This window comes from Triticum dicoccoides, chromosome 2B (genome assembly GCF_002162155.2).
Source record: "Triticum dicoccoides isolate Atlit2015 ecotype Zavitan chromosome 2B, WEW_v2.0, whole genome shotgun sequence".
NCBI classification, from domain to species: domain Eukaryota; kingdom Viridiplantae; phylum Streptophyta; class Magnoliopsida; order Poales; family Poaceae; genus Triticum; species Triticum dicoccoides.
In genome coordinates this window covers 363,673,342-363,697,413 of record NC_041383.1, presented here as the reverse complement: position 1 = coordinate 363,697,413, position 24,072 = coordinate 363,673,342, and positions in this window count along the sequence as shown.

Sequence of the window (24,072 nt, the reverse complement as noted above, 5' to 3'; positions counted from 1 at the left end):
ATCTCCAGCAACGGTGAGGACGCCGCTGCTCCCGGGCATCTTCATGAGGTTGTAGGCCGGATGGGTTGCTCCCATGAACTGAGACAGGGCAGGGTATCCGAGGATGGCGTTGTATAGGAGGCTGATGTGTGCAACATCAAAGTCGACCAGCTCCCTGCGGTAGTTGTCGTGTGTACCAAAGGTCACAGGAAGGCGGATCTGCCCCAGGGAACTGGAGGAACCGCCTCCAATGCCTGAGAAGGGCTTGCTGGGTCAGAGCCGCTCCAGCGGTACATGGAGGAGACTGAAGGCCTCCACCGAGAGCACGTTGAGGCCGGCACCGCCGTCGATGAGGGTCTTGGTGACGGCCACCTGGCAGATGGTGGGCATGCAGAGCATCGGGAGCGCACCCGAGCAGGCGGTGTTGATGGGGTGATTTTCCGAGTCGAAGGTCAGGTCAGCCTTGGGCGCCACCCAACCTGGGGGAGCTCCTTGTCGTGCGAGGGCGGCATTGATGTGGCAAAAGAATGGCTTGGCGTGACGGTCTGAGGGTGGCGCCTGTGAGCCGCCTAGGAGAGCTTCGATGACCGGGGGCACCGGCGCCACGTAGTGGGTGAGGAAGAGGTTGCGCAGCTCCTCACAGGAGGCCACAAAAGAAGCCGGCAAGTTGAGCAACCATGCGCGTGGGACTCCAGTAAGGGCCATGGGAAGTCAGTTGGCCATGACCTTGTCGTGGCCCCCGGCCTTGAGGACGGCCTCCTCGTATGCCAGCAGGAAAACCGTCAGGTCCGCTGGGCCGTCGTAGCACGGCGGCATCTCTGGCTTCAACTTGTGTGGCCACTTCACCTGTCGTAAGGCGGGGGCCAAGGTTCATAGCCCCCTGGCCCAAGCGCTGGTGCCGGTCGCCGGAGCCAGAAGCGCAATGTCCGCCATGAGGGCGAAGTACGGTGTTGGCGGAGTGCGGGTCGACAGAAGGAAGAGCTTTGGCGCAACCCTACCTCTCGCGCCAAATGTCAGATTTCGGGGTCGGGCAAAACCCTTGAGGTTCGAACACTGGGGTGCGCATGAAGATTTTCCCCTATTGAATCTTGCTCTCAGCCTCGCCGCGATCCCTAAGCTTAACTCGATGAGTTCACAACACAAGAGACACAAGATTTATTTAGGTTCGGGCCACCGTTGTGGTGTAGTACCTTACTCCTATGTGGTGGTGGTGGATTGCCTCTTGGGCTGATGATGAACAGTACAAGGGAAGAACAGCCTCCTGAGGAGAGGTGTTCTTGAGCTGGTGATGTGTTCTGCTTGGGAAGGATTCGATCCCCTTCTAATGTGGTGGCTAGCTCTATTTATAGAGGCCCTGGTCCTCTTCCCAAATATTGAGCGGGAAGGGATCCAACAATGGCCATTTTCAAAGGGGACAGCTAGTACAAGCTATCCTGACTAAAGGTGGTCTTCGCCTGTCAAAGGCGCTAGTGGTGACGTCGTCTTGGGCTCCACGATGACCTCCATCCTGCCGTCCTGCTGGTCTTGGTCTTGTTGCACCGATATGGAAACCTTTCCTTGATGCCTCGGTACTCCGCGCCTGCGCTTGCTCCCTTAGCACCAAAGGGGAAACGAGGACACTGCCTGCGCTGGCGCCCGCCTGGCATTGGTCTTCACGGCTTGCGTCACGGGAACCTCGCGAGGTACCCTTTGCCTTGATCTCTCTGCCTCCTCGCGAGCCTTCCTGGTGAGGCCGCTCCTGAGGAGGCCTTGCATCGTCCGCTCCATGAGGCTTGGCCCCTCGTGAGGGTCTTGATTGTTGGTTGATGAAGATGGGCCATACTGGGCCACTGGTGGAGCCACGCCGCGGGCCACAGGCAGGCAAGTCTGGGTATCCCCATTCCTAGAATGCCGATAGTAGATCCCTGCGATGACCTTTCTCCATTCCTGTTAAAGGTAGCCGGATTACATTTTACTAAGCTTAATTAATAAAAAGATTGAGTGAGGCCTATGATTGAAAACTTACCCAATCAATGGGTTGTACATGGAGAAACCTTCTCGGCATTTAAGGCGAGTGAACTCTTCCTTCTCCCCTTTGTAAAGATCAGCCAACATGGCGGCTAAGGCGGCAAAATTGTCTGGACCGTTGCGCCAACAGCGTGATGCGTCGTCCTCCCCGTTGTAATGCCACATGGGAATCCTTCTGAATTAAAGTGGTTGGACGCATCGCGTTATTGAAATCGCCATTACCTCAACCATAGACAGTTCGGAGTGGGCGAGTATTTTGATCTTGCTCACTAGCCTCTTAATCTCCGTGTTGTCTTCTTCCTCAAAGCTTCGGGGACGCCAACTGGCGTGCTTCTTTAAGGGAGCAATGGAAAATTCGGGAAGACCGTGCTGGATTGGGTCCAGGAGAACAACATCTTCAATGTAGAACCATTCCGAGGTCCACTCTTCGGATGCCTTGTTCGGAGTGCCGGACAGGTATCCTGTTCTGTCTATGTGCCATACTTCGGCTCTGCCCACCTCGAATATGGATCCCTCTTGAAAGCGGGGGACGAGGCAGAAATATTTCCTCCATAACTCGAAATGGGCCTCGCAGCCTAGGAACAGCTCGCAAAGAGCAACGAAGCCTGCAATGTGCAGGATGGAGCCTGGCGTTAGATTGTGAAGTTGGAGGCCATAATACTCTAGAAGACCTCTGAGGAAAGGATGAATCGGAAATCCCACATCTCTTAGCACGACAGAAACAAAGCACACCCGTTCCCCTTTAGTAGGATCGGGGAAGTTCTCCGTCGGGGTTTCACCGTTGATGGAAGTTAATCTCGCCCGAACGGGGACTAGATCCGAGGGAGGGAGATACCCCTGCGTTTGAAGCTTGGTCAACTGGGCGTGGGAGATCGAGCAGCTCTCCCAATCGCCTTTTTGAGGACCGTGGGGGTGTGAGGAAGAACTAAGAGCGCCAGCCATGCTTTGTATGGATTCCTACGGCAAGATCTAAGGATTTTTGCCTGCTGGGGAATGGTATCTGAGATTTAATCTCTTGAAATAGATGCCTTCCCTATATGGACAAGGGGTTACTTGCAAAAATGCTTAGACCCTTCGTATTCGTTCGACACGTGGAGGCCAACGCGACGGCGGCACAGAAGCTGAAGGGTATGGTATTTAATGTAAAAAATCCGAGCTATACAAAGTACAATGGAGAACCCGCCTTGCAAAGATGAAGACATGAAGCTGGATACAACGTCGTCATTGAAGGCAAGTTCGGGGGCTACTGAGGGAGTCGTGGATTATGGGGTCCTCGGGGAGCCGGCCTATGTGATATGGGCCGGGCTGATGGGCCGTGAAGATACAAGACATAAGACCTTCTCTCGTGTCCGGATGGGACTCTCCTTCACGTGGGTGACAAGCTTGGCGTCTGGATGTGTAGTTTCCTTCCTCTGTGAACCGACTTTGTACAACCCTAGTCCCCTCTTGTGCCAATATAAACCAGAGGGGCTGGTCCATAGAGACGACGATAATCATACAAGCTAGACATCTAGGATTTAGCTATTACGATCTTGAGGTAGATCAACTCTTGTAACCCCTATACTCATCAAAGTCAATCAAGTAGGATGTAGGGTATTACCTCCATCAAGAGGGCCTAAACCTAGGTAAACATCGTGTCCCCTACCTCCTATTACCTTCGATACTTAGACGCACAGTTCGGGACCCCCTACCCGAGATCTGCCGGTTTTGACACCGACACCAAGCGGGTGCCAGCGGGCATAGTGTACCAGTTTCCTCTTCGGTGCAAAGGAGGCAAGCAGCAGGTGCGAAATCCCAAGGAATCAACCAAAGGTTTCCATTCTGGTGCAATGAGACCAAGACCGCCAGGACGGCAGGATGGCGGTTATCGCCGAGCCCACCACAGCGTCACGAACAGAGGCTTTTGCACGCGAAGAATACTTTAGTCAGGATAGGATGTACTTGTTGTCTCCCTTCAAATCTGGTCGTTGTAGGATCCCTTCTCGCCAAAATTTGGGAAGAGGACCAAGGCCACTATAAATAGGACCTAGCCACCACCATAGAAGGGGACCCAGATCCATCGAATCCATTCCACCCTCACCATCTCACTAGCTCACTTGAGCTCAAGAACACCTCACCTCCTGAGGCTGTTAAACCACTGTACTAGTTCATCCCCAGCCCCTCGAGGAAAATCCACCACAAAGCAGGAGTAGGGTTTACAGAGCAAGGTGGCCCGAACCTCGGTAAACTGATGTGTCTTTCTTTCCCTTCGAGCTCAATGCGCTAGCCTGTGAGGTTTCGCGAGTAGCGGGCTAGGTAGGTTGAGATATCTGTACGCACCCCTGAGTTCGAACCTCTCAAGGGTTTGCGGAACCCGAAATCCAACAGCAGGGGCCAAAAGTGTCTTGGGCCTTTGATTGACTAGATTTGGTCTTGTCCATGAATGGTCCTTGTAATGGGCTCAAATAATATTTGGGCCAAAATCGATGTTAGTTAATTGGGCCTACAAACATGTTCGAACTTTAGCTGGCCCAATAAGTTGACTCGTTGTAACCAGGCCGAAAGCTCTTTTGGGCCGCTATAACTAAAATGAGCGAATAACTAATGCTTGGCCCAGTTACCTATCAGGGCGTTAACATGCCGGAAATGAAGTGGGCCATAAGTGGCCCATTCAATTTCACGGGCCGTTTACAAGACGATACTAAGGTTTGGCTGTATATGGCCCAACTGTGTTGTGGGCCTTTAGCAGGCGGAAAGAGACAGCGGACTGGTATTGGACCATGAAGAGTATGGGCCACTAAGAGACCAAAAGTCAGGTGGGACTGTATATGACCCAACTATGTTGTGGGCCTTTAGCAGGCCGAAAGAGAAAACGGGCTGGTATTTGACCATGAAGAGCATGGGCTGCAATGGTATCAAATAGTTAAGGGGTCATTGACGTGCGGTATTGGAAAAACTCACATGGGTCATGGCCCTAAATGGACGAGACACAAGTAGGCCCTAAATGGGCCTGTGTGCTAATTTTGACTGGGCCGGCTATTTTCACCTAAATGGCCCACTGTTGGGTTGTGCCACGTGTCAACATCTCATAGGAGCCTCCCATCCATTGAGTGGATGACATCTATCCCAACGCTGAGCCGACACGTGGTTCCTCTGGCCATTGAGAATTCTACACGTGGAAAATCCCAACTAGTCTGGGCTGTTAACAGGTTATCATATCAAAACCGGAACCCAATAGCTTAACGGCGACCCGTTATGGTGGATTCCATGCGTCAGTTACCCTTGACTAAAACACTTCCATGACGTGCCAATATCATGGAAGTCGACACGTCTGTGATGATAATTTTGGTACTGTCATGGAACACTTCTACGACAGCACAAGTATGAGTATCTTGATTCTGTCACAAAACCGTCATGGATGTACATGCATGACAGAAAATGTGACCTAGTGTGACAAACATGTATCATCATGGAAGTGTTTTTTTGTAGTGTTACCAGCAAGCTTTGCGCCGCTACCATGGCCGCAAAGTTCATGTCTGAAGCCTTGAGGAAGGAGACCTTGTTCTTCGGTGAATTAAGTTTGTAAAGAATTAAAACAAGTTGACGCCAAAGTGGGAAGGTGATCGTCGGGTAGTACAAGTCACTAGGCTTGGCACAGTCCGCCTAGGGACCGAAGATGGCACCCCTGTGCACAACTCATGGAACATTGAGCATCTTCGCAAGTTCTATCCATAAGGCACTGTTGCTGGACCACCTAGCAGCCACCTTTTGTATGAGTCTGCTGGCTAGGCATGTAATCTTTTGTACAAAGCCAGGCGCAGACCCTGTGCATAGTGAAATAAAGCTAAGTGTTTCACAACTCTTGTCAATTCACATATTAAATTGTGCATGCTTGTATGTGATGTTGTGTTACATTTGCCTTGTATGAGTTAATGAATTGTCAAGGTTCCATATCTCTCTTTTATCTTCTTTCTTTTTCTGAAAAGGATAGAAGGTTGCCTCGCGTGCAAGTTTGCTGAGGAGAGTGATTGTATGGACACCGACAAGTGACGTTCAAGTAAACATTCTACGACAAGAAGTATAACAAAGAAAAGTTAAGTTAAAAAACATTAAAAACAAATTCTTTGTTGTAGAACTGCTTTCCCTTCAACATTTTCGACTTTTATATGGTAAACCTGCACACGAAGGAACCTTGTCATGATCAGCTGCGCTCTTACTTTGTTTCGAGTCTGCAAAACAACTTAAGTAGCTACACTATGAATCAAGATATCTTGTTGGCTGATGCTTGTAATCCGCATTGGTATTTCCCCGAAGAGGAGAGGATGATGCAACACAACAGAGGTAAGTATTTCCCTCAGTTTTGAAACCAAGGTTATCAATCCAGTAGGAGAACCAAGCAACACTATGTAAACAACACCTGCACACAAACAAATACTTGCAACCCAACGCATGAAGGGGTTGTCAATCCCTCAACGATATTGAGATAGATTAAATTGTATAGGTTTCGATAAATAGATCTAACAAAAATACAAAATAAAATAAATGAAAGAAAATTGCAGCAAGATATTTTTGGTTTTAATATATGATAGGAAATGGACCCGGGGGGCATAGTTTTCTCTAGAGGCTTCTCTCGAGAAAATAGCATACGGTGGGCAAACAAATTAATGTTGGGCAATTGACAGAAAAGCAAATAATTATGACGATATCCAAGGAAATTATCATGTATATAGGCATCACGTCCAACATTAGTAGACCGAAATGGTTTTGCATCTACTACTATTACTCCACACATTGACCGCTATCCAGCATGCATCTAGTGTATTAAATTCATGGAAAAATGGAGTAATGCATTAGGCAAGATGACATGATGTGGACAAGATAAACTCATGTATGAATAAAAACCATCTTGTTACCTTTAATGGCAACGATACTGTGTGTCATGTCTCCTTCTATCACTGAGATTGAGCACCGCAAGATCGAACCTATCACAAAGAACCCCTTCCCATGGCAAGATAAATCATTCTAGTTAGCCAAACCAAACCATTAAATCAGAGAAGAAATATGAGGCTATTACAATCATGCATAAAAGAGCTCGAAGAACACTCAAATAATATTCATGGATAGATTTGATCATAAACTCACTATTCATTGGATCCCAACAAACACACCGCAAAAAAGTTACATCAAATAGATATCAAAGAACATCGAGGAGAACATTGTATTGAAGATCAAAAAGAGAGAAGAAGCCATCTAGCTACTAACTACAGACATGTAGGCCTGTGATAAATTACTCACGCATCATTGAAGGGGTAGCAAGGATGATGAAGAACCTCCCCGTGATCGTTTCCCCCTTTGGCAGAGTGCTGAAAAAGGCCTATAGATTGGATCTCGTGGTTCTGGAACTTACGGCGGCGGAAAAAGTATTTCGTCGACTCCCTTAGGGTTTCTGGGATTTTGGAGTATTTATAGAGGTGGAGGTAGGTCAAGGTGGTGCCTGTGGGCCCCACTACCCATTACGGTGCGACAAAGGCAGCTGGTGTGCCCTGGTGTCTGGTGGGCCCCACAGGCCTCCTATCATGTGCTCCAGAAGCTTCCAGGGTCTCTTATCACCAGACAAAAATCTTGAAAAAGTTTCGTGGCAATTGGACTTTGTTTGGTATTGATATTCTATAGTAAAAAATAAGCAAAAACAGCAATTGGCACTAGGCACTAGGTTAATAGGTTAGTCCCAGAAATGATATAAAGTTGTTGGTAATTTTATATATAACATCCAAGATTGATACTTTAATATCATGGAAAAATCAAAAATTATAGATACGTTGGAGACGTATCACTAGCAGTGACACCTCCGGCAGGCTGCTAAGGATCCGTTCCTCAAAGTGCTCAAGGCAAGGGTGCACGCACTGGCAAGTTTCCAATAAAGCGTAGGGTATAAAAATGCAAAAACAAAATTGAATATGGGAAGCAACATACATCCAAACAAAGATAGCAAGTTTTAATTACATTAATAGTCAGCTGCAGTTCTAACTTAAGATAAATATTGTATTTTTTGGACTCCTGGCGACAAGATGGATCAAGATGACTAGTCCCTACGCTGGCCTTCAACCCTCTTTATCTGGCTCAGCTTGTTGGCAATAGGCGCGACAAGCTCTTCAATGGCCCTTGTGTTCGCGTCCTTTGGCAAGCTAGCAAGGACATTGGTGAGGTTGGTGCTAGGATTCCTATAACCAACCTTGACGAGCACCCGCAGAGCTTGCGGGCATCTTCAGCAAGATAGGTGGATCGGTTGGCTTGGAGTTGCTTGAGCGCGTCAATGATCCCCTCGAAGAACAAGTTCATCCTGGCACTAGCAGCATCCCTTTCGTTGGTGGAGTAGCTGAAGTTCTGAAAGCCCATAGTAGACAACTATGTGGTGAGATCCTGAGCTGCTCCGAGAAGGCATTCAGTCAAGATCCTTATGTTTTCCTTGTGTTCATTGAACGTGTTGGCAGCACTGGCAAGCAGATTCTTCTTGCCCAGGCGCGCCCTAGTGTATAGTGGGCCCCACAGGCCTCCTCTCATGTGCTCCAGAAGCTTCCATTCTCTCTTATCACCAGGAAAAAAATTCCAAAAAGTTTCGTGGCAATTGGACTTCGTTTGGTATTGATATTCGGCAAAGTAAAACACAAGCAAAAAAACAGCAATTAGCACTGGGCACTAGATTAATAGGTTAGTCCCAAAAATGACATAAAGTTGCTAGTAACTGTATATAAAACATCCAAGATTTATACTTTAATACCATGGAAAAATAAAAAATTATAGATACGTTGGAGACATATCATTGGAAGCGACACCTCCGGCAGGCTGCTAAGGACCCGTTCCCCAAAGCGCTCACGGCAAGGGTGCACGCACTAGCAAGTTTCCAATAAAGTGTAGGGTATAAGACATGCAAAAACAGAATTGAATAAGGGAAGAAACATACATCCATACAAACATAGCAAGTTTTTATAACATCAACTTAAGATAAATATTGCCTTTTGTGGACCACTGGTGACAAGATGGAGCAAGATGACTAGTCTTCGCGCTGCCCTTAAACTCTCTTGATCTGGCTCAGCTTGTTGGCAATAGGCACGACAATCTCTTCAACTGCCTTGGTGTATGTGCCCTTCAGCAAGATAGCAAGGACATTGGTGAAGTTGGTGCCAGGATTCCTATAACCAACCTTGACGAGCACCTTGAAGAGGACGGCCCAGCAGAGTTTGCGGGATTCTTCAACAAGATAGGTGGATCAGTGGGCTTGGAGTAGCTTGAGCGCGTCAACGATCCCCTCAAAGAACAAGGTCGGCCTGGCACTTGCGGCGTCCGTTTCGTTAGCGGAGTAGCTAAAGTACTGCAAGCCCATAGCAGACAGCTGTGTGGTGAGTTCCTGAGCTGCTCCGAGAACGCGTTCAGTCTAGATCCTCATGTTGTCCTTGTGTTCACTTAACGTGTTGGCGGCATAGGCAAGCAGATTCTTCTCGCCCTGGTGTACCCTGGTGTCTAGTGGGCCACACAGGCCTCCTCTCGTGTGCTCCAGAAGCTTCCAGGGTCTCTTATCACCCGGAAAAAATCTCTAAAAAGTTTTGTGTCAATTGGACTTCGTTTGGTATTGATATTCTACAAAGTAAAAAACAAGCAAAAAACAACAATTGACACTAGGCACTAGGTTAATAGGTTAGTCCCAAAAATGATATAAAGTTGCTAGTAACTTTATATAAAACATCCAATATTGATACTTTAATTGCATGGAACAATCAAAAATTATAGATACATTGGAGACGTATCACTGGCAGCGTCACCTCCGGCAGGCTGCTAAGGATCCGTTCCCCACAGCGCTCGCGGCAAGGGTGCATGCATTGGCAAGTTTCCAATAAAGTGTAGGGTATAAGACATGCAAAAACAGAATTGAACAGGGGAAGAAACATACATCCAAACATAGAAAGTTTTTATTACATCAATAGTCAGCTGCAGTTCTAACTTAAGATAAATATTTTCTTTTATGGACCACTGGTGACAAGATGGAGCAAGATGACTAGTCCCTAGGCTGGCCTTCAACCCTCTTGATCTGGCTCAGCTTGTGGCAATAGGCGCGACAAGCTCTTCAATTGCCTTGGTGTCTGTGTCCTTCGGCAAGCTAGCAAGGACATTTGTGAAGTTGGTGCCAGGATTCCTATAAACAACCTTGACGAGCACCTTGCAGAGGATGGCCCAGCAGAGCTTGCGGGATTCTTCGGCAAGATAGGTGGATCGGTGGGCTTGGAGTAGCTTGAGTGCGTCAATGATCCCCTCGAAGAACAAGGCCTGCCTCACACTAGGAGTAGCTGTAGTTTTGCAAGCCCATAGCAGACAGCTGTGTGGTGAGATCCTGAGCTGCTCCAAGAAGGCATTCAGTCCAGATCCTCATGTTATCCTTGTGTTCATTGAACGTGTTGGTGGCACTGGCAAGCATATTCTTCTCGCCCTGGCGCGCCCTGGTGTCTAGTGGGCCACACAGGCCTCTTCTCATGTGCTCCAGAAGCTTCTGGGGTCTCTTTACCAGAAAAAAACACCAAAAAGTTTCGTCGCAACTGGACTTCGTTTAGTATTGATATTTTGCAAAGCAAAAAACAACAATTGGCAAAGGGCACTAGGTTAATAGGTTAGTACCAAAAATGATATAAAGTTGCTAGTAATTGTATATAAAACATCTAAGATTGATACTTTAATAGCATGGAACAATCAAAAATTATAGATATGTTGGAGACGTATCAAGCATCTCCAAGCTTAATTCCTGCTCGTCCTCGAGTAGGTAAATGATAAAAACAGAATATTTTATGTGGAATGCTACCTATCATATTCATCACATATTCTTTTCTTTTGTAGCATGGACATTTGGACTTTAGGTGATTCAAAACAATAGTCTATAATTTGACATGAATACATCAATACTAAAGCATATCAACAAGCAACCATGTCTTACAAAATATAAACGCTAAAGAAAGCTATCCATAGCACATTATGCTCAGTCATTGATCCATTCATGAAACACACTCAAATATTAGCTACATCAATGCACAAGCATGACAATAGTGTTTCCTAGTTGGTGCTTTATAAGATAAGAGGGAGACTCGATAAGATAAAAAAATGCATAAAAGTAAATAGATAGGCCCTTCGCAGAGGGAAGCAGAGATTTAAAGAGGTGCCAGAGCTCATAGCTTAAATTGAGAGATACAATTGTTATGAGAGGCATGCTTTTCCTGTCAACAAAAACGATCGAGAATTCCCAATATCTTCCGTGCTAGGTAAATCATAGGCGGTTACCAAGCATAAAATGAAGTTTATTTCCTTTTCCACCATTCTTTCACAATCCATGGCTAGCCGTATCCACAAGTGCCTTCCATACCAACACTTTTCAAGGAATTTATTATGAACAACATATATAATTTTTTTTCATTTCGGGACTGGGCATCCCTATTACCTGCCACACTCTCGTGCAATGATAAGTGAATAAACACTCATCTTGAGAATAACATACCTAGCATGGAAAAAATTGTCCACCCGCTACCTCCTCACGAGAGGTACGGGCACACAAAAAGGAAATTCATTTTGAAAATTAGAGTTGGTACATACAAATTTACTTAGATCAGCATGGAAATACTGCATATAGGTAGGTATGGTGGACTCATTTGGCACAACTTGGTTTAGGATTTGGATGCACAACCAGTATTCATGCTTAGCTCAAGGAAAGGCTAGAAAATAGAGGAGAAGCAACCAACCAAAAAACAAAAATGGTCATAAACGAGCATTGAACATAACACTGAATAATGCACCACAAGTAGGATGTAACTTCATTGCAAAACTATTGACTTTCATGCTTGCAAAGGGAATCACAAACCTTAACACCAATATACTAACTAAAGCACAATTACTCACCAACATGACTCACATATTACTATCTCCATATCGCAAAACTATTGAAAGGAATTAAGTTTTAATATCCAATGATCTTCATCAAAGTTTTTATTACAACCCTCTTGAATATATATCCTTTGGGACCAATTGCATATCTTAAGCAAATTACAGTTTCTAATAACAAGCTACAAATAAGTTGAAGTGAAGCACTAGAGCATAAATATTTCTTCAATATTTTCATCTCTCAAAATAATATAAGTGAAGCATGAGAGGATATTTCTTTAAAATTTTACTAACTCTCAAAATAATCTAATCTAATTGAAGCATGAGAGCTTATTTCTTCAAATTTTTACTAACTCCCAAAATGATCTAAGTGAAGCATGAGAGTATTTATCTAAAAATTAAACCACCACCATGCTCAAAAAGAAATAAGTGAAGCACTAGAGCAATTCCCTAGCTCAAAAAAATTAAGTGAAGCACATAGAGCAATTCTAACAAATCATAGCATCATTATGGCTCTCTCAAATAGGTGTGTCCAGCAAGGATGATTGTGACAAACTAAAAGGAAAAACAAGCAAGACTCGTACAATACAAGATGTTCCAAGCAAAACTCATGATATGTGACGAATAAAAATATAGCTCAAAGTAAAATTACCGAGGGTCGTTAGAAGAAAGAGGGACGCCTTCAGGGGCATCCCCAAGCATAGTTGCTTGGTACTCCTTGAATATTACCTTGGCGTGTGATGGATATCCCCAATATTCGGCTATTTTAACTCCTTATTCCTTCATCCATCATGATCTCACCCAAAACTTGAAAACTTCAATCACACAAAACTTAACAAAACCTTCATGAGATCTGTTAGTATAATAAAGCAAATCATCACTTTAAGAATTGTTGCAAACCAATTCATATTTTATTATTGCATTATACCTATTGTATTCTAACTTTACCATGGCTTATACCCCCGGATACAATCCATAGTGTCGGGCACACAAACAGGGGTGTTTGTTTCCCCCTGAATTGTGCACGGACAGCATGGCCAACAGGCCCAAGGACAAAGGTTACAGCACCAAGATTAGACCAAGCAAGAGGGGTCAATTCTTTGAAGGATCGAAATGCAGATCAAGAAGACCAAGATGAGCCAGAGAAGGAAGATATCGCTAAGGAAAGAACCTCCCTTGCCGGGCAGGCGAGCCTGGCGAGGTTGGGTTTGCCCCAGAGGCAAGCTTCTAGACCGTCTCGGCAGGCCTGCCAGGGCTTTGCGGAGGCAGGCCACTCCACCACTCCAGCTCACAAGCGATGCAAGTCATCGGTCAGTGCGGTGTCACACTCCAAGGTGACTAAGTGCCTGCTTTTCGCCACATGGCAACCACTTCCTACAGCAAACATCTCCATATGACACCCGTCCTGAGACGTGTCAAGCAAGTAGGCATGAAGCTGGCAAAACGGCCCGGCAAGGGCTGTCGGGCACGCTATGATGTGACACACGACGGTGCATTTAATGCGCTCTGTCAGCCTACATAGATAGTTATGATAGCACTATTTGCTATCTAATCAGTACATAAAGACTGATTTGCCACTATGGTGACCCCTTAACCTATAAAAGGAGGCCCATGACAACCGTAGAAAGGGTTCGCAAGGTTAGAAAGCTCGTCTCTCACATATCCACACGTGTGTAGCCACTTTCACTTCAAGGCACCCTGCTGGGTGAGTGTGCTATGCCTACCATCACTTTTTCCACCATCAATCCACCAAAGCAGGAGTGGGTTTTACGCCTCGCGGCGGCCCGAACCTGGGTAAAAATTGCTCGTGTGATTCTGTCGTGCTGCGCTACCCTTCTCTGCTCTTTGTGCAACATGCCCATCCCCTCGTCGAACCAAAAGGGGCTCGTAGCCCCATAGGAGGTTGTGGTTCCCCATGACATCTTTGGCATGCCAGGTAGGGGGATCACTTGCGCAAACCTAAGGAGCATACGAAGCGCGTCATATTCGCCAAAGGCATCGCTTTTCGCGGCGCCCAAGGGGATGGCTGAGGCGGAGTGGAAGAGAAGCATCATTCCCGCGCCAATCTCGCCTGCTCTCCGCCATCCCCACACGCCATGGTCGCTACGGTGACGGAAGCTAGCGGCAAGGGCAACTATACCGCCTCGAACAGGCCAAATAGCAGGAATGCCATGCAAATCCCGTTTGGGAGAAAGGAACGGTGTACAAAGGTACCAGGTTTTCTCTCTCTGCCACTCCCACTCTTTGACAATCATGCAACTCTGGGTTCTAGCGTCATCAACGTCGGCAAGCCCACGTGATGCTCGGTCCAGCATTTACCCTGCTTAGGGAAATCCTGAGTATATCGCCAGAGCAACTCCATTGATTAATGCCCCGGCAAGTATGCACCGGCAAGGCCGTCCGACTCTTGTGTGGCTTTTGTGCCACCCGTCGTTAGGTTGATCAAGAGGTGAGGAGAGGAAGAGAGAGAAAGCAGCAGTACCTAACACTGTGTCCTACCACCCCAAGTTACATGCGCTTCTAGCCGACCCGTGCCGGGAGCTAGAGGTCGATATACAAGTAATGCAGTCATTCCTGGGACATGCGAGCTATGCGAGTAGCCCTAGACGGGGGAGGGACACATGGAAGCCCAAATAAGAGCTAAGTGTACATAACCTCTATTATACTTTCAAATCTAGAATCTCCACTGTTTATCCCCTGAGTGCCAAAGTGTTCGTATGATGAAATCTATCACAGGATGGTACCTTTGCTAGATTCTTGTCTGTACCCTCATTCCGTTCAGAGTCCACTCGTGGACCGAGTGGCTGCGTCAGAAACTACTAAGGAAAAACCTGCAGGGACGCATCCACGCCAAGATGAATGTTAAGGGCCAGACCCTTACGACTTTCGCGGTAATATGATAGCAGCAGGCAACCATAACGTGCATTGAGACTAATCATACATGCACTAATGGATAAAACTCGAAAGGGATAAACATGCAAGTCAGATTGAGTGAAAACACATCGAGTTCACACGAAAGCATAAACAGCATAAGGTCTAAACGTAGGACATGCCGCATTGTTTTGGTTACGGGCCAACATGGTGGCGGGAATGGTTCAGTGTCGGGCCTGGTGGCTTCATGATGTAGTGGGGACACCAAGAACCTTGTCTGTGAGGGGAGTGGCCTTCTCCTCGGTGGTAGGGACATCTGCGCCTGGCGGCGGCTTCCTGAAGCCGTCGTTCATGTCAAGATATCGGTGATGGCAGGAAAGGTTGCTTAGGATCATGAAGAGGGCATTCCGGGAAAGCTTCCGGGATTCGGTCGCGAAGTGGCCAACCCTTCCATCTTCATGCACCTTCAGCTTGTCAATCAGCTCGTTGAAGAAGATCCCTAACTTGATGCTGGTCACCTCCTGCTTGCCGACCGAGAATACTGGCCCTTCCATGCCCATCGCTGCAGCCTGAGCAGAGAGACGCCCGACAATGTCGATCAAGCTCTTGGTCCAGAGGTCAACCTGCTAAGAGTGATTCACCAGCCTGTCCTCTGCATCCTTCCGGAGGTGCCTTGCGGTCCCCAGATCCTTTGACAGCAGCTGCTCGCGGGCCTCAACAGATTCCATTGAGCTTTCCAAGGAACCGATCCTAGCCTTTAGATAATTGATGGTGCCATTGGTGACTTTGAGGCCTTAGCTCTTGGAGGAGAGCTGTGATTGCTTGTCCTTCATGAGGGACTCTGCTTTCTGTAGTTCTTCCTTGAGGGTCGAAACCTCCCCGGTACTCCCGGCAAGCTTCTCCGTCAGCTCGGCCACCTGTCGGTTGAGGTCCACCTTGGCGATAGAGGCAGCGGCAAGATCATCGGCAAGCTTCTTCAACCGAGCAGCGGAGTCACTAGTGAGAGCATCCAGGGCGGCTTTGTGCTTGTCCTCTGGTTCCTTGGTGCGTTGTTGCACAAGGACCTCCAGATCAGCATCTTTGGCATGGAGAGTGGCCTTGAGCCTCTCCTCCCTGAGACAAATCCCCTGCTCCCTGGCATCCAGAGACACTTTGTGGTTCACCAAGCATGCCTCCCGAGCGATGATGTCCTCGCTGGCCATTGAGATTGTTTTCTGCTGCCTCAAGAGGACCCAGGATTGCTTGTCGTGCTAGTCACGCAGTTCGGCGCCTTTATCCTTCAGCTTCTAGTCGACCTTATTGGCGGACTAGCGCTGCTCCTTGAGCTCCTTCCACTTATGACTATGCCGCTCCCGCATCTCTTTAAGCCCCGCCGCCATGGACTCCATCAAGGATAGGTCCATGGCGATGGCAACGGAATCATACACCTCCTCGACTCCTTGGTATAGCGACGACAGGATGCGCTGGAGTTCTTCGTCAAGCTCTATGCTCACCGCCATTGACGAGCCGGGGGCTCCGTGCCTGGGCTGCACGAGCACCAGCGCCAGATGGCTTGAAGATGACGGTGGGGCCTACGCGGAGGTGCCAAATGAGGGAAGGGGGCCCATGGTTTGAAGGGAGATCTTCTTCTCAACCACGACCCCTCATCCAGACACGTTGTCGGGGACCTCATCGGGCTTCTTTAGGGGATCAAGAGCACCCCCGACAGCATGCTCCGGCTCCTCTGTGGCTGTGATCTTGGCGGTTTTGTCTGCGGCATCCTTCCCAATGTTGGCCACCTCATCGAGAAGGTCCGGCTCCTCACTCAAAGGGGTTGCGGACAGATCCGACAATCAATGGCAGAAAGATAGAATCGGTCAACAGGATAAGAGAGCAAAGCGAGGTGATAGTAGAGGAAGGAGAATAGATGGGTTGCCCGGAGGAGTCTATAGGGTAGAAGCTTCAGTTTCTCCGGTAATGTTGGTTTTCGGGGGAAGGTCGGACTCTGCCGTGGAGACCCTTGGCAAGGATCCATCGACTCTAGAAGCGGGCGGGGTAGGACCCTCCTGGAGAGGCTCGCCCTGAGTGGTCCCTTCCCCTCCTTGGGTGTCAATGAAGGGGAGCTCTCCACCATCATCCCCAGTGGGTGGAACCCTCTCTGCACTTTTGGGTCGGGGGCTGAGTTGGGGGCTTGGTGTCGAGATGCTTGTACCACTCCCTGTTGATGGCTCCGCATGTCTGAGACACTTGGTCCGATGGACGAGGGTCTCCGTCTCCTCCTCCTCCTCCCTGTTAGCAACGCCAAGCGAGATCAGTCAGCAAATGCAAGTCAGACTTACTGAAGATAGTACAAGAAGAAAAGAGAAGGAGGGAGCGATCTCCCTTACTCTTCATCAATAAGCATGGAGTTCAACTCAAAGTCTATGGGCGGCGAGGGTGCCTTGCCCCTCTTCTGGGGCAGGAGAGCGGAGCTCTCCGGTAACTTTGGGCCCTGTCGGGGCGCGGGAGGCTCCGATGAAGATGAGCTCCATGAAAAGCTCGAACTCGATTGGGCGTTGGAGTCGCCTCCTTGAATGCCTACTGCTTGGTGGGAAGGGCCCTAGCCCCACAGAGCCGAGGAGAATGCCGATGCGCGGCTTCAGGGACGCTGACCTTGGAGGCAAGCTCCTTCGCCCTCCTAGTGGTGGGCGCAGGGTCGGGGGTTGCTACTTCCCGAGTGGCTACCCGTTTGCGTGGGCGTGGCTCCAAGATTGGCTCGGGGGCTTGGGGGAATTCTGTGAGCCATTCCTCCTCAGGTACCTCCACTTCCTCAGCCACTTCTTCCTCCAGGGCCTCTGTTGTCGCGGCATACAGAGCCTCGATCCCGGAAGGCCCGTCCCCGGCAGGCTCTCCCCCAGCACGCCCTTCCCCAGCAACCTCTCTCGAGACTTGCATCTCACCCCTGCCATGGGAAGAGCCCTCATTTCCAGCTTTCCCTCTTCCCTTCGCTACCTTCCCGCCCTTCGCTATTGCTGCAGCCTGGACCGCCCTGTCCTCCTCGAGCCGATTTTTAATATATGCCACCTCCACCTTGGAGGTGCGTTTATGCATTATGATTTCCACCTTAGTGGCCCTCTCCACTAAGGCAGAAGACCATGCCAGTTGTTCATCAAAAGAGGGTAACTGCCAATCACCCGAAACTCTGTCGGCGTTGCACTGCAGCATTCATTGCATGATCTAATTCTTCGCAGAGTTGATGTTTAGTGGGATGATGCTTGCCCGCGGCTTGAACAGCCCAATGCGGCGGAAAAGCCGGTCGCATAACCAGGCATGGTCATAAACTGTTAGGTTGTTGGCCAGGCCAGGAAGCAATCTCATCCTATCTCCAACATCTCCATACTCCCAAGCAAATATGTCCCTTTTCTGCAGAGGAGCAATACGGCGAAGGAGGAAATCCACCCCCACATGCTCGACGGTCATCCCGGCAGCCTTCAAATGGGCAATCCTATTTATTGCCGGGTGGAGCCTGTCCTCGGTGAGGCCAAATGCCCTCCATACATTGTCGCGCTCGATGCATTCAATCCGTGCCTGGCAGAATTCAGGGACCTCTTTATCTGGAATCCAACATCAATCTCCTCTCCACTCCTCGCACCTGCTGTGTTGCTGGCCAGAGATGTAATCCCAGTTCTCTATTGGCACGATCCATGGCATCTAGCTGATGTTACCAGAGCGGTGATTCTTGTTCTCCATGCGCGAGACAAAATAGTTCCTGAACAGATCAACATTGGGGGCCACCCCAACGAAGTTCTCGCACAAATGGACAAAGATCGCCATACGCACAATTGCATTGGGCATGAAATCCAAAAGGTGGAATCCATAGACCGCCATCATCGCCTCAAAGAAATCCGAGAAGGGGGGACAGAGGCCACAGATGAAATACGAGCAGAAAAATTTGTATCAATCTGGCGGGTCCTCTTTCCCCTCCACCAGAACGTTGGGAGCGCCATGCCCCTCCGGGACTTCTCTCCCCCACAAGTATCCATACCTCGCCTGTAGCACAACCCCGTCTAGATGCGACGGGTAGAAGACGACATCTCCCCTTTGCTTTGTGTCTAGCTCTGTCACCCTCTTGCTCCCCTTGGCGGTTGCCTTTTTCGTGACGATCGTTGGCTTTCCTCTGGTCGTAGTTTTCTTCCCCATCTTCCTGGATTGCAGTGGAAGCATGGTAAGGAGATTAGAAAAGGGGGCGGCAGTGAGCATGGGCGAAGAAAGGATCGGTTGTTTGGCTTGTGGAGATAGATGATGGGGAAGCGAGGCGAGCGATGAATGGGCAGTACCCTTCCGCGTTTTCCCTTCTTAAGGGAAACGGCATGGGGGAGTGCGCGACTCTTTAGAAAAGTTGCCATTTCACATTAACTAATGCGATCCCACTACCCACACAAGCGGTTAACATGGGAAGTAGACATTGGATTGGCCGGTTATCGAGGCAAATCGCTGTAGACAGAACGCTTTTTTGCCACGTGTCCATGCACAGTTTGGGGCCTAACCCAACGTGCCCAGCAACACGTATGGCTCAGGCCCGGGGGCTTATGTCGGGGCACACAAACAGGGGTGTATGTTTCCACCTGACTTGTGCACGGACAGCATGGCCAACAGGCCCAGGGACAAATATTATAGCATCGAGATTAGACCAAGCGAGAGGGGTCAACTCTTTGAAGGATCTAAATGCAGATCAAGAAGACCAAAATGAGCCAGAGAAGCAAGATATCGCTAAGGAAAGAACCTCCCTTGCCAGGCAGGCGAGCCTGGTGAGGTTGGTATAGGAACGAAAGTATGTCTAGAGGGGTTTGGCAGATTTTAGTTTTTGCCAGGCAGACTACTTGACCAAATAAAAATCTAGCCTTTTCCCAATTTTAGTTTTTGGCAGATTTTAGCAACTTAGCACAAGTCAAGCAATCAACCTACACATGCAATTCTAAGAGTATAGCAGCCGAATGTAAATCATTGCATATGAAGGTAAAGGGAGGAGTTTGGAGGGAGGAAACGCAAGGTTGACATGGAGATTTTTGGCGTGGTTCCGATAGGTGTTGCTATCTCGTACATCCACATTGATGGAGACTTCAACCCACGAAGGGTAACGGCTATGCGAGTCCATGGAGGGCTCCACCCACGAAGGGTCCACGAAGAAGCAACCTTGTCTATCCCACCATGGCCATCGTCCATGAAGGACTTGCCTCACTAGGGTAGATCTTCACAAAGTAGACGATCTCCTTGCCCGTACAAACTCCTTGGTTGAACTCCACAATCTTGACGGAGGCTCCCAAGTGACACCTAACCAATCTAGGAGACACCACTCTCCAAAAGGTAATAGATGGTGTGTTGATGATGAACTCCTTGCTCTTGTGCTTCGAATGATAGTCTCCCCAACACTCAACTCTCTCTCATAGAAATGGATTTGGTGGAAAGATGATTTGAGTGGAAAGCAACTTGGGGAAGGCTAGAGATCAAGATTCATATGACAGGATTGGAATATCTTGGCCACAATACATGAGTAGGTGGTTCTCTCTCAAAAAATGAATGCTGGAAGTGTAGGCATGTTCTGACGGCTTTCCTCACGAATGAGGAGAGGATGGAGCGGTAAAATCTCCCTCCAAGCCGTACATATGACTTTTATCGAATACGGCTTTCCACAGAACCAATTTCCTGACATTGGGGTGGATCCTAAAGAGATACCACTTCCTCATGAATTTATCTTGAATCGGGACCTTTTGGCTCAACTTTATCCTAGTTTTGCCGAAGGATTCTTATTCCACAAGAACGAAATCACCTTTTCATTCTTTCATATACTAGGGTTTTTTACTTGGAAAAGACAATGTTCCATACTAAAGGATTCGGGTCCAAAAAACCATCCTCAGTTCGGATTGCAGGCTGCAAGTTGCCTGCATGAAGCAGGAATCGCTAGTAATCGCCGGTCAGCCATACGGCGGTGAATCCGTTCCCAGGCCTTGTACACACCGCTCATTCACCGGAACCAGAAGTAAAAATTGTTGACGATAGGGATCCTGTAAAAACATCTTTTGAGGAATGGGCCAGACCTGGCCATTTCTCAAGAACACCTTTCATTCTTGTGGAATAAGAAGCCCTCGTACCTTAATGAAAGGAAAATCGTAAATTTTTGTTAGGTATTTGACCAAATAGGATCGTCCAGTTCCTACAGAACCTATCACTAAAATACCCGATAGGGCTAAGCGGAACGAAAAGGGTTTTCCATGAGATGGCAAATGAAAACGATTAGTCCCACACGAGGTTTGGGAATAAGTGATTGTCTGATAATGAGCAAGGAATATATGTCTTTCTGCTAAAGAGGATCTCAAAGAATAACGAGCTAGGCGGCCGACGGGCACAGAAAGGTGGCAGGGCGTTTACTTGAAAATGACAACCGCCTATTCCAACAGCGGGGGCGAAAGCAAACCTACGATTACAAAATCTAACCATTGTACACAATTTACCAAACTCGGTGGGACCGAATCAGAAAACTCGGTCGGATTGATTTAGTTCATAATGTGACCGTTAGGCATTTCGGTGGGACCGACAAGTCAACTCGATGAGGTCGATTTCTTTAGGGTTAGGGCACGACATAATCTCGGTGAGACCGAGTACCCAAACTCGGTGGGACTAACTTTGGTAATAAGCTAACCAGAGAGCTGGTCAGGCAAACTCGGTGCGACCGATACGCTCATCTCGGTGGGACTGAAACATTACGAAAGTGAAACATGGAGTTTGCATTACGAACTCGGTGGGACCGATCGCTCATCTCGGTTAGACCAAAACGTTACGACGGGAAACAGAGAATTTTCAATCCCATCTCAGTGAGATCGAGATCCCTATCGGTGAGACCAAAGTGACTAGGGTTTCTCGCAGTGGCTATGTCAAATGAACTCGATGGCGCCGGCTGGATCAAATCGGTGGGGCCGAGTTTGACTTTTTGTTTGGGACATGTGTATATGAGAAAGTGGTTGAGGTTTTTTGGAACATATCACTAAGCATTTTGAGCGAGAAAGCCATTAAGAAACACCTCATCCCCTTTTAATAGTATTGGCTTTCCTATGGACTCAATGTGATCTTGGATCACTAAAAGTAAAATGTAGAGTCTTGAGCTTTAGAGCTTGAGCCAATCCTTTGTCCTTAGTATTTTGAGGGGTCCACATTCCTAATCCATGCCATGCCAAACGTTGAACTTTCCTGAAATATTCATCTTGAAATAGCATTAGTTCAATGAGCTCTATGTTGTTGATCATTGCCAAAACCACCCAGGGATAGTTGCACTTTCAATCTCCCCTTTTTGGTAATTGATGACAACATATAGATCAAAGCTTCGACAAATGATAATAAGATTGAAATACATCATCGCTATGAGAAGTATGTGATAAGCAAGAACTCCCCCTAAATTTGTGCATTATTTAAGATTTTCTTTTGAATGCAAATGCACAATCGATTAGTATCATGGGTTACTCTTCCATGTCACATACATCTTGGTGGAGCGCTCAAAATCATGGCAATTAAAAGCATGCACTCATCACCAAGCAAGGTGAATGATCATATATGGATATAAGAGATAATATCATCCAAACACACATTAAAGTAGCATATGATCAAACACATGATCATTCAAGTATCTCACATAAGGACATAAGGTATCAAACAAGCACACAAGAAAGTTCAACCAAATAAAGTGCAAGAGAGACAAAAAGCAACACTCTCTCTCAAAGCCTATGATCTATACATATTTCTCCCCCTTTGGCAACAAGTTACCAAAAAGTTCAAATATGAATAGTGCTATGTGTCACACCCTATATGCGACCTTATCCTAAAGGAACTCGAAGGTCCCACCAAGGATAGAAGAGCATATTGGAGACGCTTTTGCAAGGTGGATATCATTACAACGTACCATTACATAATAGTTGGGGATACATACGAGAGGAAAACAATGCCACATGAATACAACAACATCATACACAAGAGCAACATCCGACTACGGATGAAACACAAACAAAAACTCAACGGCATCCACCCTGCTAGCCCAGGCCGCCGACCTGGAACCTATCCCCTAATCAAAGAAGAAGCAGAAGAAGAACTTCAAAACAAGCAAGCATCGCTCTCATGTCATGACCATCGCATTACCTGTACCTGCAACTGTTGTTGTAGTAATCTGTGAGCCACGAGGACTCAACAATCCCATTACCATGGGTATCAAGACTAGCAAAGCTTAATGGGAGTGGAAAGGATAAGTGGTGAGGTTGCATCAGCGACTAAGCATGAGATGGTGGCTAACTTACGAATACAAAAATAAGATGAGAAGCTATGCAAATGGTCGCAAACTAGTAATGATCAAGAAGTGATCCTGAAACTACTTACGTCCAAACATAACCCAAACCGTATTCACTTCCCGGACTCCGCCGAGAAGAGGCCATCACGGCTACACACGCGGTTGATGCATTTTATTAAGTCAAGTGTCAAGTTCTCTACAACTGGATATTAACAAATCCCCATCTACCACATAACTGCGGGTACGGCTCTCGAAACTTTATACCCTACAGGGGTGTCCCAACTTAGCCCATTATAAGCTCCCACGACCAACAAAGGATATTCCTTCTCCCGGGAAGACCCGATCAGTCTCGGAATCCCGGTTACAAGACATTTCGGCAATGGTAAAACAAGACCAGCAAGACCGCCTGAATGTGCCGACAAATCCCGATAGGAGCTGCACATATCTCGTTCTCAGGGCACAACAGATAGGTCAGCCTACAAGTAAAACTAGACCTCGAGTTGCCCCGCGGTGGCCCCGCAGTTTGCCCGGTTTGGACCAACACTTAGAGAAGCACTGGCCCGGGGCGGTTTAAAATAAAGATGACCCTCGGGTTAATTACTCCCAAGGGAAAGGTTATGGGTTGTTAGGCAAATGTAAAACCAAGGTTGGGCCTTGCTGGAGGAGTTTTATTCAAAGCGAACTATCAAGGGGTTCCCATAAACCCAGCCGCGTAAGGAACACAAAATCAAGGAACATAACACCGATATGACGGAAACTAAGGCGACAAGAGTGGAACAAAACACCAGACATAAGGCCGAGCCTTCCACCCTTTACCAAGTATATAGATGCATTGATTAAAATAAGAGATATTGTGATATCCCAACATAATCATGTTCCAACATGGAGCAATCTTCAACTTCACCTTCAACTAACAATGCTATAAGAGGGGCGGAGCAAAAGCGGTAACATAGCCAAACAACGGTTTGCTAGGAAGGGTGAAAAGATTAGAGGCTGACATGGCAATTTGGAAGGCTTGATAAACAAGTGATAGGTAGCAC